This window comes from Pinus tabuliformis, chromosome 4_2, assembly GCF_031772625.1.
Source record: "Pinus tabuliformis cultivar Carrire ecotype Pingquan chromosome 4_2, CPIR1, whole genome shotgun sequence".
Classification (NCBI taxonomy): Eukaryota; Viridiplantae; Streptophyta; class Pinopsida; order Pinales; family Pinaceae; genus Pinus; species Pinus tabuliformis.
The window spans coordinates 865728493-865748073 of NC_142304.1; positions in this window are offsets into that span (position 1 = coordinate 865728493).

The window sequence follows — 19581 nt, forward strand, 5'->3', positions numbered from 1 at the left end:
TAGGATTTTAAATTTATGGTCCATGTGGAAAGAGAGGAACTGCAGAGTCTTTAAAAATAAAGCCTCATCTCATGAATAGGTGTGCGAAGGAATAGTTCAGAACATCATGGAAACAATATTAGCAGAGTAATGGCACCAAGAAGATTGTCAAGTTCCCCCCCAAGAAGCTCGAATTTTACAAAAACTCAATCTATCACCAGAAATGATTGCTCCCATTGCTTGGAAAAAAAAACAGGATAAGCTTGATATCCCCGACTCACTTTACTAGTCCAGGAGACGGATTCATAAAACTCAACTTCAATGGGGCGTCAAAAGGGAATTCGGGAGTGGCAGGCCTAGGTGACCTCTTCCGAGACACCCAAGCCAACACTCAGCTAATATATCCTGACTCTTGCGAGATAGAAAGTAACAATGAAGCAAAGTTTACTGCGGCAAGACAAGGACTTCTAATAGTTGTCAAAATGGGGTGTCGAAGCATAGTGGTGGAAGGAGACTTAAGTCTGGTCATAAGCACTCTGGTAAAGCTAAACAATGGCACCAAATAGGACAATCTCAACCAAAGCTAGAGGACAGATCGACTCATCCAAGAGATAGGAGAATTAATACATAAGTTTGATTATATTATGGTCTAGCATATCAGAAGAGAAGGCAATAAAGGGGCAGATTTTCTTGCTATTTGGGGATGTAATCAACAAAATGCCCCAATGGAAAAATTATGGCCGGTCCAACCCTGGGATGATAGATTCAGAACCGTGGTGCAAATACTGGATCAGGATCACAGGCAAAGCCAAGAAAATGACCACTCAAAAACACAAGAGCCAGTGGTTGGGACAACCTGCGGAAAGTAATGAAGAGTACCTATGATGTAAGTACCACCACCCCCCACACGCTCAAAGCGATGGGTGCGGTGGCCCTTGGCATGAGTGCATGCAAGGGTGGTGGGAAAGGTGGCAGAGAAGATAGCAGAGGGGCAGGATTTATAGAAGCAAAGGGCAGACAGGTGGGTAAGGCTAGTGAGTTTTCTTGCGGACGAAGGAGCTGGTGCAGGGGAAAGGGAGGGCGTCGACATCCTCAGCATCAAGCTTGGAGATGGCCTACAATCGTTAACGAGTATGTTTCTTATCTCTTTGCCTCCTTTGAAATAACGACCTGGTTGATTTTTGCTGGGGGGAGAGGGGGATAAATGGGAATGTTAATTGGGGGAAATGCTATGGGAAATGGAGGCGGCGACTGGCTGCAATGGTTTGTTTCTGTGTCTATGTAATGTGTTTACCAGGTTTCGCCTCTGCCCCTTGTTGTCTTGACCCTGCATTGTTTCGCATTGGAAACCTGGTACAACACGTCGAGGGCTGAGTGAATTTGGTTGAAGGGGTCAGGTAGGTAGAGGCTATGAGTTTGATGCTGAGGGAAGTGGGGGTTAGTTACTATGCTATATAGGAGCTTGGCCTTGTTGTCAAAACCACTGCAATTGCTGGGGTACTGTGAGAAATTCCTGCATTAAGAGAATTGCTAGGGCCCTTGAGGGGGACATCAGGTATGAAAATGACAGTGGTATTGCTCTAGTTTACTGGGCAGAGGGGAAAGGGGCTACAATTCATGGATGGAAACCTGTCGGTCTGAGGCTGGGCTCACTTGCATGGCCTTGGCAAGGGATTTCCAACCTTACGATGTATGGGAGGCACTGGGGGTGGAGGTGTGAGATGACAGAAGGGATTTGGAGACCGACCCTTTCTGAGGACTAGATCTCCATCCATTATGGCTCTGGTATTGATAGTAAAAGGAAAATGGAGGAGCATGGGGAGGCAAATGGCACTAATAAGTTAATTCAGGGAAGCAACGAGTGCCATAGTATGTCAAATTTCTTTTGGTTAACAAATTCTTGTTGTGAACATGTTTCACGTATCGTTGACATGGCTCGGCCTATGAAAGGTCGCAGACATGGAAGACGGGGCTGGGAGCATAGAAAGGATAAGGACCCGAGCACGTCTGAGCCCTGCAGAGGGAGGAAATCAGTAAAACATATTATCAATGAAGCTACCAAGGCGTATCTTGAGGGTACATATGAAAGCATCCAAAATCTGTTAGAGGAATGGGAAGAGGAAATTAAGTAGGGCAGTGAGACTAAGGAGGATATGGAAAATTGGAGGACACTTGTCCCAGATCTTGGGAACACCAGAGGTAGGATAATGCAATTTAAGTAGACATTATACCTCTATTGGCTAATGACAAACCTATTGGGCAAGGCCAAGGGACAATTCTCACTGGGTATGGCGGTTTCTCTCCAAGGTATGTCGAGTTACAAACAAGATCTGCAGAAAATTCAATTCCAACTCCATAAGCAAGATATTAGGCCAGACAGAATTGAAAGACACATTCCATGCATCTTGGAACACTTGGAGATGCCTGGAGCAACTGTTAAGGATCCTGCGCCAGTGGAAGCAGCTTTGGAGGAGTAGAAGGGCTAGTTAGTTCCCCATGTTTACTTTTGTTATATATGCGGATATCATTTACTTTTTGTCATGCTAGTATATGTATAGATAGAAATATAGATTTTGGTCATGAAACAAAAACATATATAGCTTGGCCAGAGAGATTGAAACTTCATTGTTTTTGGATGGCTTACAATGCTGATATGTGGCCAATAGAATTGGTTTCCCATTGGGCAAGTTGAGGCCACCTAGCCAATCTATGTGGTGTAAATTTTCTTATTATGAATAGAAAATGAAATGGCCTGCCAAGCTTAAAAAAAAATAAAAATTAAAAAATTAAAAAAGATGAAAATTAAAATTAGATATAGATACTATTTACTTATTGTTATTTATTCTCTTATTTTAAGTTCATAATTTTAATTCAAGATAGAATGCTTTTTATTATTTTTTAATATTTTTTCGAGAAGTCGCCATTATTTTCTAATATCTAGTTGTTTTTTTAAAGAATATGAAATGCTTAATTATATCACAATGTTAAATGAAATGTAAAGAATAAAAGTGATTATGTTGAATGTTTATTTTTTTAATTTATTTTTATCTTAAATTTAAAGTTTTGATGGATTAATATAAGACTTGTAAATAAATATGTGATTTTGTAATTTTTTTTTTCATTGATTTAAAGAATTTTCAAATAGTATTACGAGTAGAGAACATAGACTTAAAACCTTTCGTTTTAAGAGTGGAGAACATATCCTTAATACCTTTTCTTTTTAAGATTTTGGAAAGCTTATTAGTCGTTCTTTGAATATAAAGAAGGAAGGCCTTTTATGATGCTTCTCAGTTCTTATGATTTTGATTCCTTATTTACACCTTACAAAAACCTGGTCAATCTATTTATATGTCTACTCAATAGCCTTAGAAACATTTCCAAAAGTGTTCCTTTAGTTTCACAAGATTATTATTATTGAAAATTCTCTAAGCACAGGATATTGATTATTATTATTGAAAATTCTCTAAGCACAGGATATTGATTATTAGGGATAATAAGTTCAAGTATTTTTTTTTATTTTTTTTTGTCCTTTTTTATGTTAGACTTTGTGGTTTTTTTCTCTTTACTAATATATTCTAGTTTTTTGCATAATTTTTTTTGGTGTAATTTAAATATTTTTGATGTCATTTATTACAATGTGAGGATATTGTATTTTATTTTATTTTTCTTTAGGTTTACCTTTTCATGGTAGGAATTGTGTTTTTTTTAATTATAATAACATTCATGGTTATGCGATGTTTAAATTCTATAAATTGGTTAAATCAATGAGAAAATATTATTCAATTGAGATCAATGGTATTGTATCTATTTGACCTTCAAAATAATTCCATAGTATCCTTCAATTGTGAGCTAGGTTAATGATGTGTGTTTAAATATAAGATGGTAGAATTGAAGTCAACAAAATATTTGAACTAGGACCAAACCTAGAGTTAAAGCCTAAGAAAGAGATAGAGTAAGTAAAATATCTAGATTCAAACTAAAATCATAGGCTAGATTTGTAAGATCTAGTATCCATAATCTAGGCTAAGCTCATTTAGGGTGAAAGTAGGAATATAGTGCTAGAAATATAATCATAACTTCACAAAATGTCTCTCTTGGGTATATAGTTTTGAAGTGCTCCATAAAATTGTTATGGTGACCATTGAAAACTAAAGTTAAGACATTATATATACCCAAAATAATCTAACAATTGGATATAGATGGATAATCAATAAATTACTATAATCGTGATATGTGAGCGATGAACAATTAGTGTCTCTTAAAATTTACTTGTCTAAAATGCTAGTCATGTTCCATTATAATATATCAACTAGGAATAGTAATAAAAAAATGCATATATGTATGTATGTATGTTCCTCAATGATATCAAATATTTTGTGGCTCCATGAAGTCATAACAATTAATTTCTTCCATTCATAATCCAATAGTATACATTGTCGCTACACACCCACTACCATTTCTACTATCACTTCACATTGATTGTCATCATTCCCTCAATCACTGACTTTGTCTCTTAAATTTCCATCAACTTCAACCAATTACCACATAACCTTCACTCCCTTCATCTATCCAAAAATCACCAAATTCAACCATTTTCCACCTAACTATTACCTCTTCATCCACTAATTACCACACATTACAGTTTCCAATTATAGAGAGACTTGTTTACTCGCCCAACCACCACATTTTGATGTGGACAATCCATGGTAAATCATGAGTTTTTTGAAACGCCAAGGAGCGTCATGGGGTTTATTGGAAATAACCCTTTCACTATAGAGCATAGTGACAATATAAAAGAGATAATCACTAGAGTGATGGAGGATATATTTGAATTTTTCTCCAAAAAATTCAATGAGATAGGCATAACATTTACAAAAAAAAATGACAAGTTGTACACAATCCTTTGCAAAATAATTGACAAAATGGAGTTGGGAATATGAGTGGGAAAAGAGCCATGACTAGTTCAAGGGTGAAGTCAAAGTAATTGTTGGGTGTGGAGCCTGATATCTTCTATATTCAAAGGTATTGCCACATTGGACTCTAGTTCGAAATGGGGTGGCAACGCTGCCCGTAAAATATTCGTTGTAGAGGGGGTCTGGGGAGGCAGCTGCGACCTTTTGGGATCCCCCCCCCTGACAGGGAGATCGGGAGCAGCGCCCCCGAAACTAAGAATAGATGTAAAATTGCCTTGTAAAATGTTGTAATTTCGTAGTCAATCTGAGCCGTTCACTAGGTGGAGATTTGACGGTAGAAGTTATGTTTAATTTAGGGTTTTTTGCCGTAGAAGGAAACCCCTCGCTATATATGAGGGAATTGTATTGCATCTATGTAGATTTGTATTCTGAGTAAGGAAGAGAGAGGAGATTGAGAGAAAAGAGGGAGTTACAGTGGATCTGTTGTAGGTTGTATCTCTTCAGTTTGTTGGATAATTTAAAAAGAAGGACTAGCTATTTCTCCGTGGACATAGCCCAAAACTGGGTGAACCACGTATATCTGTGTCTCTCTTGTTTTATGTGTTTTCCGTGTTTATATTTCTACAATATTTTATGTGTTCCATTGCTCTGTAATATATAATTTTCTAACAACTGGTATCAGAGTCGAAGGTATATTTGGCTGATAAACTCACAGGAGAGAAGGGTTCCTAGTTCGAGTGGGAGGAATGGGGGAAGATGGTAGGTTTAGGGTCAGAAAATTCAACGGCCAAAACTACCAGCTGTGGAAGATGCAGATGGAAGATTATCTATATCAGAGAGATCTGTACCAACCATTGAGTGGAAAGAAAAAGAAGCCGACGACTATGACAAACACAGAATTGGATATTCTCGACAGAAAAGTTCTTGGAACAATACGGCTGTGCCTAGCGGCATTGGTAGCGTTTAATATTTCAAAGGAAACGAAAACAGAGGGTTTAATGTCGACATTGTCCAAACTATATGAAAAACGCTCGGCCTTGAAAATAAGGTATTTCTTATGAAGCGTTTATTTAATATGAAGATGTCAGAAGATGGATCTGTTGCTGATCATTTAAATGAATTTAATACAATTACCAGTCAGTTAAGTTCTGTAGGGGTAACTTTTAATGATAAAGTTAGGGCTCTGTTATTTCTGTGCTCATTGTCATAAAGTTGGAATGGTTTAGTCATGGCCACTAGTAACTCTGTCTTTGGATCTAGTACTTTAAAGTTTGATGATGTTGTCGGTGCAATCTTTATCGAGGAAATGCGACAGAAAAGCTCCGGTGAGACATCAGGTAATGCTTTGACTGCAAAGTATAGGGGAAGAAAAATGGAAAGAGGAAAGAGCCCTGGATATCGCAATAAGTCAAGAAAAGGAAAATCCAAGTCCAGATCAGGGATAGTGTGCTGGAAATGCGGGAAGAAAGGACACCTGAAGAAAGACTGCAAGTCTCGAAAGGAAAAAGAAGGAGACACGCAACAAGAAACTAATCATGAAGCAAACGTAATAAGTGATGTGTTGCAAGATACTTTGATTCTTTCATTAGAAATATTATTGATGCCTGGGTGGTAGATTCAAGGGCCTCATTCCATGCCACACCTGATAGGAAACATTTTTATGATTATGTTCAAGGAGATTTTGGATAGGTTCGATTGGGTGATGATAAACCCTGTAAAATCATTGGAATGGGTACAATTTTCATAAAATAGCAAAATGGTAATCAATGGCTATTGAAGGAGGTAAGGCATGTTCCAGATCTAAAGAAAAAATTGATTCAACAGGGCAATTGGGAGGTGAAGGTTGCATAACTACTTTCACAGATAAAACCTGGAAGGTCACTAAAGGATCCTTGGTAATAGCGAAAGGAGGAAAGGTTGGTACATTGTATTTATGCAATGGTATTTCTAATTCTGTTAATGCTTTAACCTCTATAGGAGAAGATATGGCATTGTGGCATCATAGGGTCAGGCACATGAGTGAGAAGGGGATGCAGATTCTTCACTTAAGAAATTTGTTGCCAGGTTTGAAGCATGTTGATTTAAAATTCTCTGAGAATTGTGTTTATAGAAAACAGAAGAGAGTCAGATTCCTTAGAGTTGGGAAAGAAAAGAAGAGCAAAAAATTAGAGCTTGTGCATACAGATGTATGGGGACCTGCTCAGGTATCATCTCTTGGTGGCTCTCGTTATTATGTTACTTTTATTGATGATACAACCAGAGAAACCTAGATTTATTGTATTCGAAATAAATATGATGTATTTGATACTTTCAAGAAATGGAAAGCTTTGGTTAAAAATGAGACAGGAAAAAGGTTGAAGTGTCTCAGATTAGACAATGAAGGTGAATATTGCAGCAAAGAGTTTGATAGGTACTGTTCAGAGAATGGAATCTGTAGAGAGAAGACAGTTCCAGGAACACCACAAGGAAATGGTGTTAGAAAGGATGAACAGGACAATCATGGAATGTGCAAGGTGCATGAGATTGCATGCAGGATTGCCTTTAAAATTTTGGGTAGATGTTGTAGATACTGTTGTTTATCTAATAAACAGGGGGCCTTCAAGTTCCTTGGATGGTGGTATTTTAGAGGAGGCATGGAAAGGTAAAAAGGTAAACTACTCTTTTTTAAAGACTTTTGGTTGTGAAGCCTTTGTCCACATTAATAAAGAAAATAGAACAAAGCTTGAGGAAAAATCAAAGAAATGTACCCTTATTGGATATGGTGTTAATGATTTTGGTTATCGCTTTTATGATTATGAAAAGCACAAAATCATTAGGAGTAGAGATGTCATATTCAACGAAAAGGTTTTGTATAAGGATCAGTTGTAGGAAAAGAAACAGGAAAAAGAAAATAGAGAATACATAGTGCTTGAAGAGATCACAGGAAAGGTGATGGTGCCTGAAAATCATAATGATCAACAGCCAGAACAACAACCACAACAGCAACAAGCACCTCAAACACCTGAAAGTGGTGTTAGAAGATCTACCAGGATAAGTAGACCCCCTGAACGATACTCTCCTTCATTATATTATGTATTGTTGGCTGATTCTGGTGAACCAAAATGTTATGAAGAAGCAGTGCAGGTAGAAACCAGGAAGAAGTGGGAGCAAGCCATGAAAGAAGAGATGGACTCCTTAGCACATAACTGGACTTGGGACTTAGTCAGGTTTCCTGTAGATAAAACAACATTGCAGAATAAATGGGTTTACAAGTTGAAGGAAGAAGATGGAGGTAGAAAAAGGTATAAAGCTAGACTTGTAGTAAAAGGGTTTACACAGAAAAAGGGTATAGAATTTGATGAGATATTTTCTCCTATTGTTAAAATGGCTTCAATCAGAACCATTTTAATTCTAGTAGCAACTGAAGATTTTCATCTTGAGCAGTTAGATGTAAAGACAGCCTTTCTCCATGGGGATTTGGAGGAAGAGATATATATGCAGCAGCCACAAGGATATGAGGTAAAAGGTAACGAGAAACTAGTGTGCAGGTTGAAGAAGAGCTTGTATGTCTTAAAACAGGCTCCAAGGTAGTGGTATCTAAAATTTGATAGGTTTATGTCTGAACAAGGTTATACTAGATGTCACTCTGATCATTGTGTTTATCTCAAAAGGCAAAATGATAGCAGCTATATTATATTGTTATTGTATGTAGATGACATGCTTGTTGCAAGTTCTAACATGCAGGAAATAAATGTGCTCAAAAGAAAATTGGCAAACTCATTTGCAATGACGGATTTGGGTGTTGCAAAACAAATCCTTGGTATGAGAATAACTAGAGATAGGAAGAATCACAAATTAACTTTGTCTCAAAGTGAGTACATAGAAAAGGTGTTGAAAAGGTTTAATATGAAGAATGCAAAACTAGTTAGTATACCTTTGGCTGGCCATTTCAAATTAAGTAAGGAGGAGTGTCCGAAGACTCAGGAAGAAATGGCTCATATGTCTAAAGTTCCATATGCATCAGCAGTTAGAAGCTTAATGTATATGGTTTGCACAAGGCCTGATATTGCACATGGACTGGGAGTTGTAAGCTGGTACATGAACAATCCAGGAAAAGAACATTGGATGGTGGTGCAGTGGATTCTCAGGTATTTGAGAGGTACCACAAATCAACCATTATGCTTTGATGGTTCAAACATTGCTTTACGGGGATATGTTAATATAGATATGGCGGGTGATAGAGATAACAGAAGGAGCACAACAGGGTATGTGTTTACTATAGGTGGAACAACTGTCAATTGGGTCTCAAAACTGCAAAGTGTTGTTGCCCTCTCAACAACAGAAGCAGAGTATGTTGCTGCTACAGAGGCTAGTAAAGAAATAATTTGGTTAAAAAGGTTTTTGGATGAATTGGGTAAGAAGTAGGAGTTGGGCAGGTTATACAGTGACAGCCAGAGTGCCATACATCTTTCAAAGAACTCTGCATTTCATTCCAAGTCTAAGGATATACAGCTCAAGTACCATTTCATACGGTTAGTGTTGGAAGATGGATAGTTGAAGCTGGAAAAGATACACACTAGCCATAATCCTGCAGATATGTTAACAAAAGTTGTAACCAGGGAGAAACTGAGAATTTGCTCAGTTTCAATTGGTCTTCAAGTATGATGAAGAAGATGAGAAACAACCAGGTCCAAAGTGGAGTCATTGTCTAGAAAATGAAGCAGCAGTGGAGTTGCTATAATCAGTCTCCAAGTGGGAGATTGTTGGGTGTGGAGCCTGATTATCTTCTGTATTCAAAGGTATCACCGCATTGGACCCCAATTCTAAATGTTGCCACCCGTAAAATATTTGCTGCATGGGGGGGGTCCAGGGGGGGTGACTATGACCTTTTATGAGGCCCCCCTGGTAGGGGGATCGGGGGCAGCGCTCTCGAAGCTAAGAATAGATGTAAAATTGCCTTGTAAAATGTTGTAATTTCGTAGTCAATCTCGGCCGTTCATTAGGCAGAGATCTGATGGTAGAAGTTATGTTTAATTTAGGTTTTTTTTCCCCAGAAGGCAACCCTTCACTATATATGAGGGAATTGTATTGCATCTATGTAGATCTGTATTCTGAGTAAGGAAGAGAGAGGAGATTGAGAGCGAAGAGGGAGTTATAGTGGATCTACTGTAGGTTGTATCTCTTCAGTTTGTTGGATAATATAAAAAGAAGGACTGGCTATTTCTCCGTGAACGTAACCCAAAACTGGGTGAACCACATATATATGTGTCTATCTTGTTTTATGCATTTTATGTGTTTATATTTATGCAATATTTTATGTGTTCCATTGCTCTGTAATATATAATTTTCTAACAATAATGAAAAGTGGGAATAAATGACAGATTATCCCAAACTACACTTCTCTTTTCAACTACCACAACATTGATCTAATATCGGTAATTTTTTTAGTTCTACACTGAAGTAAGGTTGAATTTAAACTAATGAAAAGTGGGAATAAATGAGTAAGTATCGAAAATTACACTCTTCCTTTCACATCCTAAATCATTCATCTAATATGGCTGATTATGGTGGTTTTACGAACAAGATAAAAGTTCATATATTAAAATATGGCAATGAGGATGATTGGGAGGGTACAAGGTCGATTAATAAACTCAAAATTTATTTCAATTTATATCAAATACATGATGAGGAAGAAAAAAATAAACTTACATCAATGCACCTATATATATCGGCTTGTGACTAACCTTATGGTGGAATGCAACATCCTAGGCATTAGCAAGAGAGTGGAATTATTTGAAAAGAAAATTTCTAAAGGTTCCAAGATGTAGATGAGAACAAAGTTTTCACCAAACTCGCATGATTGTAGTTATAATCAAGCACAATAGAGGAATAATTTCATGATTTTCATGCACTTTCTACTCTATTTGAAGACCTATCTAATAAGCACCTACCAAAAATTGCCACATGACAATGGAAAGATAATATGAAGAAAAATAACTTGGAATTAGTTAATATCAAATATATAGAGAAAACTAACAAAAGGTCATGTTTACTGAAGGAAAACTCATATCCTATCAGTGTTAATGTTGGTCCCAAATGGAAAAATCAACATCAAAATACATTCCTCCTAACAAAAGGATCCACCATTATATGTAAATAATTCCACATATTAGTGTTTTAAATAGCATTCGCCTAAATAGAACTTAGGCCATAACGAAAAGGAGAAAAATACCTATGTGAAATACATAGCACTAATAACAATAAAAAGGTAGAAGCATGATAATGTTTTCATCTAACATGGAAATCGATAAAAGGAACACAAATATCTCAAAGAATCTAACAATCGAAATACCACTCGAATACTCTGCAATGATGGGTATTTCACAACTATTGACTATTAAAGATTTTTGTTACATTTAGAAAGCAAAAGTAACAATCCTTATATATAGTGGTAGTTCACATAATTTTACAGATATAAGAATAGCCAAGCAATTCAATATGTTCATGACTACCTATTAAGGTATCTAATGTATCCCATTATGATTGGGGGATCATATGTTGTTTTATGATCCCATTGGTTAACTACTATTCATATTGTGTAGTTAAACATACAAAAACAATTCCTAATATTTTTATGAAAATGGAAAAAAAAAATCATAGAATTAGTAGCCCACGAAACCATATAGTCTCATCCAAAAAAATGAAGAATATGAATAAAAAAGGAGCTAAAGCCTATTCTTGTACTTATATACAATGGAGCAAGCATCTGATTAAACAAAGAATCCAAAAGGACTAGATAAGATACTTGGGATATTTAATACCATTTTTCAAGGCTTACCTCAAGGCATTCCTTTAGAGTGATTAAGAGATCATATCATAGAATTACTGCCTATATCAACTCTAGTTAGGAGAAAATATTATAGGCATTCTCATAGACATGAAACAAAAATTGAGCACCTATGAAAATAATTATTAGATTATGGTGTAATAACCTAAAGAAATTTCCATATTGAATGCTAATAATACTTATGAGGAAAATATATGGTGCCTATAGACTATTTATCAATTATAACACATTAAATTAGATTTCCTTTAAAGATTAAGTTCCCTAATCCACTAGAGGATGAATTATTCGGTGAACTGCATGGTGCTAAATATTTCTCCAAGATTGAAATGGAATCAAATTATTACCAAAATAAGACTATGAGAAGATGACATTATCATAACTACATTTTGTTTCCAATTGAGGTTTGTGTGAATTCCATATCATGCCTTCCTAAGTATCCAATTTCCTAAATACTTTCTAAGTAACTATGAGAGACTTATTCCATACATACTTGCAAATGTTTGTACTCATATATGATATACTAATTTACAACAAATTTTAGAATGTACACCTCAAACATGGAGAGATATTGTTGAAACTATTAAATAAAATAAGTTCTATGCAAACAAATGAAAATCTAGTTTTGGAATGAAAGAAATATAATTTCTAGGCCATGTTGTATTAGTAAAAGGATTTAAGGTAGACTTTAAGGAGATTGTGGAAATCACTAATTGGCCCATTCCCAAAACTATCATATATAATTATCAGAATTCCTAGGTATTACAGGTGATTTGAGAGGATGTGTTAAAAGATATGGAGTTATTGCTGGTCCACTGATATCCCCTTTGAAGAGAAATGCATTTAGATGGGCTTCTGTAGAAAGAGTTTGTTTTAAAAGAATGGAGAATTTAATGATTTCTATTCTACTATTTGCTACTTTGGAATTCACAAAACCATTAGGAGTAGGAATAGGAATTGTGCTTACGTAGGAAAATCACCCCATTGTTTTTCAAGGTAAAAAATTAAACCCAAGGTAAGAATAAAATATTACATATGAAAAGGAAATGTTGGAAAACATTCATGCCTTAGTAAAGTGGAAATAATACTTAATAGGAATCAAATTTTAAGTCAAAGTGGACCATACTAACTTCAAATATTTCCCAAACCAAAATAACTTTTCCTTAGAACAACAAAAGTTAGTAAGAAAAGTTAAAGTTTTTAGCATGGAGATTCTATATATAAGTGCCAAGTAAAATCAATTTAATGATAGATTATCAAATAAAGCTGAGGGAGATGCTACATTATGTTCAATTTTAGTGGTCATTCGCAAATGGATCTAGAATATTTAGTTAGAGTGTCTGAAAAGTTTAACAATAGGGAAGTTGATCAAGGAAGTTGAAAGCAACAATGCAATGAACTTAGATTTACATGGAGAATAATATAATCTAGTGTAAGGAAAGAATAAATCTACCCAACCCATATAAGACTTAAATTAAAAGTCTAATTCTTACTAGAAAATCATGCTTTCTCAATTGTAAGCCATGCTCTCTCAAGTGTTTCATGTTTGAAGAAAAGGTTGGGCCCAATAATTTCTATATAAATAGAGTTATCCCTTTTAGGTGAAGAAGGGATGCTAGTACAAGAACATGAGGGTATCTTAAAATTCAAAACCAAACTTCTTTATTCAATAAATGTCAATTATTACCTTATCAATTGGAGGACCTACTAAAACACATTAAAATACATAAAGAATGAGAAACTTAAATCCGGGCACTAGTTTTTAGCAATACTTTGTTGATGAAACATTTTAAAAAATAATGATTTGTAATATAAAAAAATATGATAATGATTAGAAATAAATAAATAATAATAACCATCATGAAAAATTACATATCTTAAATGTTGATAATGCTCCATTATAACATGAAATATGAATATTAATCAAATATATATTTATATATTAGATCCTCTCAATCATGAAATATATAACTAAAAATAAAACTTTGTTAAAAGATAGACCCATTAAGAATGCTATTTGACATTTAACTACATTATATTTAAATTAATCTAAATGTAAATAGTTATACAACAACCTAATAATTAAGTTTTCTAATAGAAAGAAAACATCTCCAAGAAAGTGAAAACACTCCCTATATTGATTTGGAAGTTGAAGAAACGATGTTATAGTTAGTAGGAAACGATACATATATAACTGCAAATCTCTAGTCATAATGGACTTAAATTTACATATAATTTGTAAAACTTTCGTCGCCCAAAAAACTAATAATTTTTGTTATCGACATGGACGTTCAATGCCATTGTTTTCTTTTACATTAAACCTTATATAGGTATTTAATAATATTATTAAAATATACATTTGAATTAAAAAAAATAATAATAATAAATCGCACAACAAATCACAAAATCACATCAATACCAATTTCCTATGTTTTAAATAATATTATTAAAATACATTTTTAATTAAAAATAATAATAACAAAAATTCACACAACAAATCACATCAATACCACTTTTTCATGTTATAAAGCTCATCAATACCACTTTCTCCTGTTATGAAGCATTTGGTAAGATACACACTATAATCATTATAGGCACTTTCGTCAGTATCATGACCCCAGTCATTTTTTTGTAGGCACAAGGTGAATCGGTAACTGTTAGACCTAATCTACGGAAGATCCAGAATCAACATAATCAACTCTAGCAACAACCTGAACAGATATATTAATTTCTTATAATTTTGGCAAGAGCCTGATCATTAAAATCCGTCTAACATGGAGAAATGGTATAGGCAATGTTTAGAACAATGTGATTTGAAAGGAATGTCACAGTAAGAACCTAGCATTTGGGAGACGTTTATATAGATAGAAACAGTAACTAAGCATAACACTAACTGACAGAAACAGTAGGAAAGCATAACACTGACAGACACAGTAACAGAGCATAACACTAACTGACGTACATTGAGAAACCATGTTAAGCCACGGACTGTGGATTTGGTCGATCCTTTTCTCCGTGAGACTGTAACGTTAATCCATCGACTTCGCCTGTGAGCCTGTGGACTATCTCCCGCATGGACTATGGATTTGGTCGATCCTTTTCTTCGTGAGACTGCAACGTTAATCCATCGAATTCGCCTGTGAGCCTGTGGACTATCTCCCGCATTGTAAGGCCTTTGTATCCGCAGTGCAGTTGGGTGCCGGGTGACCGCGCACACGCGCCCGGTGGGCGTGCGATAGGTGTGAGACGGGTGTACGATGTGTGACGGGCGTGCGATATGCGACGAGCGTGCGATGTGCGACGGGCGTGCGAAGTGCGACGGGCGGGCGCGACATAACCAACGTGCGGAGGAAAAGCGACGAACAATGCGACGAAAGCTGAACGATATACGACACTTAGTGAAAAATGCGTGGAAGGCAAGGGAGTTTATACCTTGGCTTGAAGAGCCTTGCACGATGGCAAGGCCGACCACATATGTGCGCACTTGGGGGTGCGTTATAGCATGTTTGGGGGTCGGCTGGAGGGCCACCACCCATAGTAGCATGCATATATATTACCATAGCGCAGGTTCATTTGGAGCATCAATCAACTCGCACTCAAGAGCTCGCACTTCTAAGGAGGAGCAGGGGTAAAGTGCGCATTCCTCTTGTGGATGCGCATAACTCATGCGCAGTTTTAGTGCGCAGGTTGGGTTGTGGTAAAGGCCGGTTGTAGGGTGGACGAGGTGCGCCCAAGGGCCGTTCTAAAGTGCAGATTGTGCCGGGTTTTGGTAGAGTGTCTCGGTGACTCGTGTGAGCACCCACTCTCGTGCAAGACGTGCACATACACTTTGTAAAGGCTGGTTGCCTGTTTTGTAAAAGAAACTAAGTATTGTCTTGGATTCTGCCAAGCATTACTTGTATTGTATTATTGAAGAAAGACTTGTTATAATATATTGTCGGGCAGACTTGTTCGGGAGTTGCCCCTCCCCTTTATACTTGTTGCAATTGTTGATGTTCTTGTTGTAATTGCTATGGATAATGAATGAGTATGGGCTTCATTAAGTATAAAGGATAATTGTATGTTTACTTGGTTGCAAAACACGAGCTAAGTAATGTTAATGTGAAAGTAGGCGTAGTCCACGAATGTTAGTATTCGTGGAAAGAAAGTGTTCAGTGGTGCCGCACCTCGCTATAAGCGGTTGAAAGGCTACTGCAGGTGTAGGGGCATGACAGTTGCTATCAGAGCTCGTGTTCGAGTTGATGATGAAGTGCTGATCCCACTGCACTATCGTGACAGTTGGTATCAGAGCAAGGCTTGCTCGTGACAGGTTGAAGCTTGTGAACAGGTTCAGGTGTTGAAGCATTGAAGCCGGTATACACTTGACAGGTGAGAACAAGACTTCGGTTTGAAGCTGTTGAGCAGGGTTGCTCGTGACAGGTACTTGCAGGTGAAGGAAACCGTTTCACACAAGTGGAACAAGGGTTGGTTCTAATTGCAGGTGACTTGGTGAAGCTGTTGGATGGTCGAAACTAGATTGCAGAGGAGGAAGAAGCTGTTAGAGATGGCAGTCGAATCTCAGGCTGGGTCTAGTCACGTTGTGAAGGATACTACTATTGGGTTCATTGAAAAGGTGTTGGAAAATATGGAGGATATGGAGACTTCTTGGGATAAGAATATGGACTTGTTTTCTAAAGAACAAGAGGCCAATTTGAAGACGAAAGAAGAGCTCGATGAACTCCGAACACAACATGATGAACTCCGGACACAATATGAGTACACTGATCTTATGTGTACACAACTTGAAGTAAGGGTCAAGGAGGTTGAAGAAGCAAGGGATCAGGGTCTTGCAGAGATCGTGAACTTGAAGAAAACTCTTGACGAAGCCAAGGATGAGATCGCAGTGTTGAAGAAGGCCGTGAGGCATAACTCAGGTGGAGGAGTGCCTCATGTGAAGGTCAAGGAACCGGAATCTTATGATGGCACAAGGAATGCAAAGACTCTTGGCAACTTTCTATGGGACATGGAGCAATACTTGGAACGGTTGGGTCTATGTGATGATGAGACAAAGGTCAAGGTAGCTGCTCAATTCTTAACAAAGGATGCTAAGATGTGGTGGCGAAGGAGGTTGGATCAGATTGCCAATGGTAGTGTTGATGACATCACTTTGTGGGATGACATGAAGAAAGCTTTGCAGACTCATTTCAGTCCTCAGGATGAAACATGGGAAGCAAGGACGAAGATTAAGTACATAAAGCAGACCAGGAACCTACAAGCATATCAGCGGGAGTTTGCAAGTGCAGCTCTTGAACTTCCTGACATGGCGGAGAGGGACAAGGTGTTCAACTTCATTATTGGGTTGAAGCGTTGGGCATGCAATGAAGTGAAGAGGAAGAAGATTAGTACACTTTAAGAAGCTTTTTCTGCTGTTGACAGGTTGGTGGAGCATTATGATGAGACTTCTGATGATAGGAAGAAGAAGTCCGATAAACCGAAAGATAAGAAGAAGGAAGATGCTTCGAAATCGGATGATAGTTCGAAGACGAAGAAAGCCTTGAAGTGTTGGATATGTGCTGGACCACACACGGTGAAGAATTGTCCTTCTAAACCAAAGGTGGCTGCTATTGCACAATCTGATGTGAGGAATGAAGGTGCTTCTGTAGGGATGATGCAGATACTTGGTGCTTCTGCTACTACGGAGGAGGTCTCTAGAAGGGATCCTGAAAGGAACAAGTTGGAGTATGTTCGAATGAAGGTTGGAGGTGCTGATGTGCTCACTATGGTGGATAGTGGGGCTTCTCACAACTTCATGGGTGAAGATACTACGAGAAGGATTGGGCTGAAATTTGTACCGGCAAAGGCACAAATGAAGACATTGAATTCTCCTCCTATTGAGATTCTTGGTATAGCTCAGAGGGTGGACACTACACTTGGTGAATGGATCGGTAAGGTGGACTTCACTATAGTGCGGATTGATGACTATGAGGCTGTATTGGGGATGGAATTCATGAAACAATTTGATGCTATGATTGTTCCACATTTGAAGAAGCTCTACATTTATGATGGAAGGGAAGATGTACCCATTGGTGTTCCAACCATTGGTGTGACAAGGCCTGATTGTAAATTGGGAGTGATGCAAATGGAGGATGAGAAGAGAATGGGAGACATGAGTAAGCGATTGTCTACTGTTGAGGCAAAGCTTACCGAGCAGTCATTGGTCATTAGATCACTTTCAGATAGCATCTTGGATTTGTCAAGAAGGCTAGAGTTAGTTGAGGATGATGATGATGATGAGGAGGTATATGTGAGGCCGGATGTCCAGAGGGAAGACCGGGTTGCTTATCTACAAAGGATGGAGATTGAGGATCCTGACAGATGGATTGAGTTGATTAGTGAGGGGGAGCCTTCAGGCTCTACTCCTTCTACATCTTCTTAGATGGAGAAGATGGGGCTCATTGTTAGCTTCTCATGGCAGTGAGTCCTTAAAACATGTTGGAGTAGGTATGACTGATGGTGCAGGGATGGCTTGGCATCTAGCATCATGGCATGTTGCAGATGGATGGAGTTTCCGTGGACCTGGGCATGGATATGGAGATAGATTCTTGATGAGTCAAGGATGTGGCAGATGTTTGAGGAACAACTGATGATGGCATGAGGATGTTCACTCTCATGATTTGAGCGTGACAGTTGGATTAGCTACCCAACTAGTTCAGACATGGGGTCGCGAAGTGTGCAGAGGTGTGTTAGCATTTTGTTGGAGTATCATGACAGAGGTTCACATGGTGACACATGATGAGGTCGACATGGGATGTTGCATTGGAGATTGTGACAGAGGAGTCGATGATCATGGATCGAGATGATATCTGATGGAGGACATACTGTAGAGGTTTATACCTTGGTATGGTTATTTTGGTGGTAGTTGGTCACTAAGGTGAGACATGATGGAGATGTAGTTCTACATATGTTGCAGTGATGTTTGCCTTATGTGGAGGAGTTGACATCATGGATAATGATGATCTTGGTGGATGGCTACCGGGATGGTATGTTGTCGAGCACGACAATGATTTCAGGTGGAGGAGGATGTAAGGCCTTTGTATCCGTGGTGCGGTTGGGCGCCAGGTGACCGCGTGCACGCGCCCGGTGGGCGTGCGATAGGTGTGTGACGGGCATGCGATGTGCGACGGGTGTGCGATATGCGACCGACGTGCGATGTGCGACAGGCATGCGAAGTGCGACGGGTGGGCGCGACATAACCAACGTGCGGAGGAAAAGCGATGAACAATGCGACGAAAGTTGAACGATATACGAAACTTAGTGAAAAATGCATGGAAGGCAAGGGATTTTATACCTTGGCTTGAAGAGCCTTGCACGATGGCAAGGCCGACCACATAATGTGCGCACTTGGGGGTGTGTTATAGCATGTTTGGGGGTCGGCTGGAGGACCACCACCCATGGTAGCATGCGTATATATTACCATAGCGCAGGTTCATTTGGACATCAATCAACTCGCACTCAAGAGCTCGCACTTCTAAGGAGGAGCAGGGGTAAAGTGCGCATTCCTCTTGTGGATGCGCATAACTCATGCGCAATTCTAGTGCGCAGGTTGGGTTGTGGTAAAGGCTGGTTGTAGGGTGGATGAGGTGCGCCCAAGGGCCGTTCTAAAGTGCAGATTGTGCCGGGTTTTGGTAGAGTGTCTCGGTGACTCGTGTGAGCACCCACTCTCGTGCAAGACGTGCACATACACTTTGTAAAGGCTGGTTGCCTGTTTTGTAAAATAAACTAAGTATTGGCTTGGAGTCTGCCAAGCATTACTTGTATTGTATTATTGAAGAAAGACTGGTTATAATATATTGTCGGGCAGACTTGTTCGGGAGTTGCCCCTCCCCT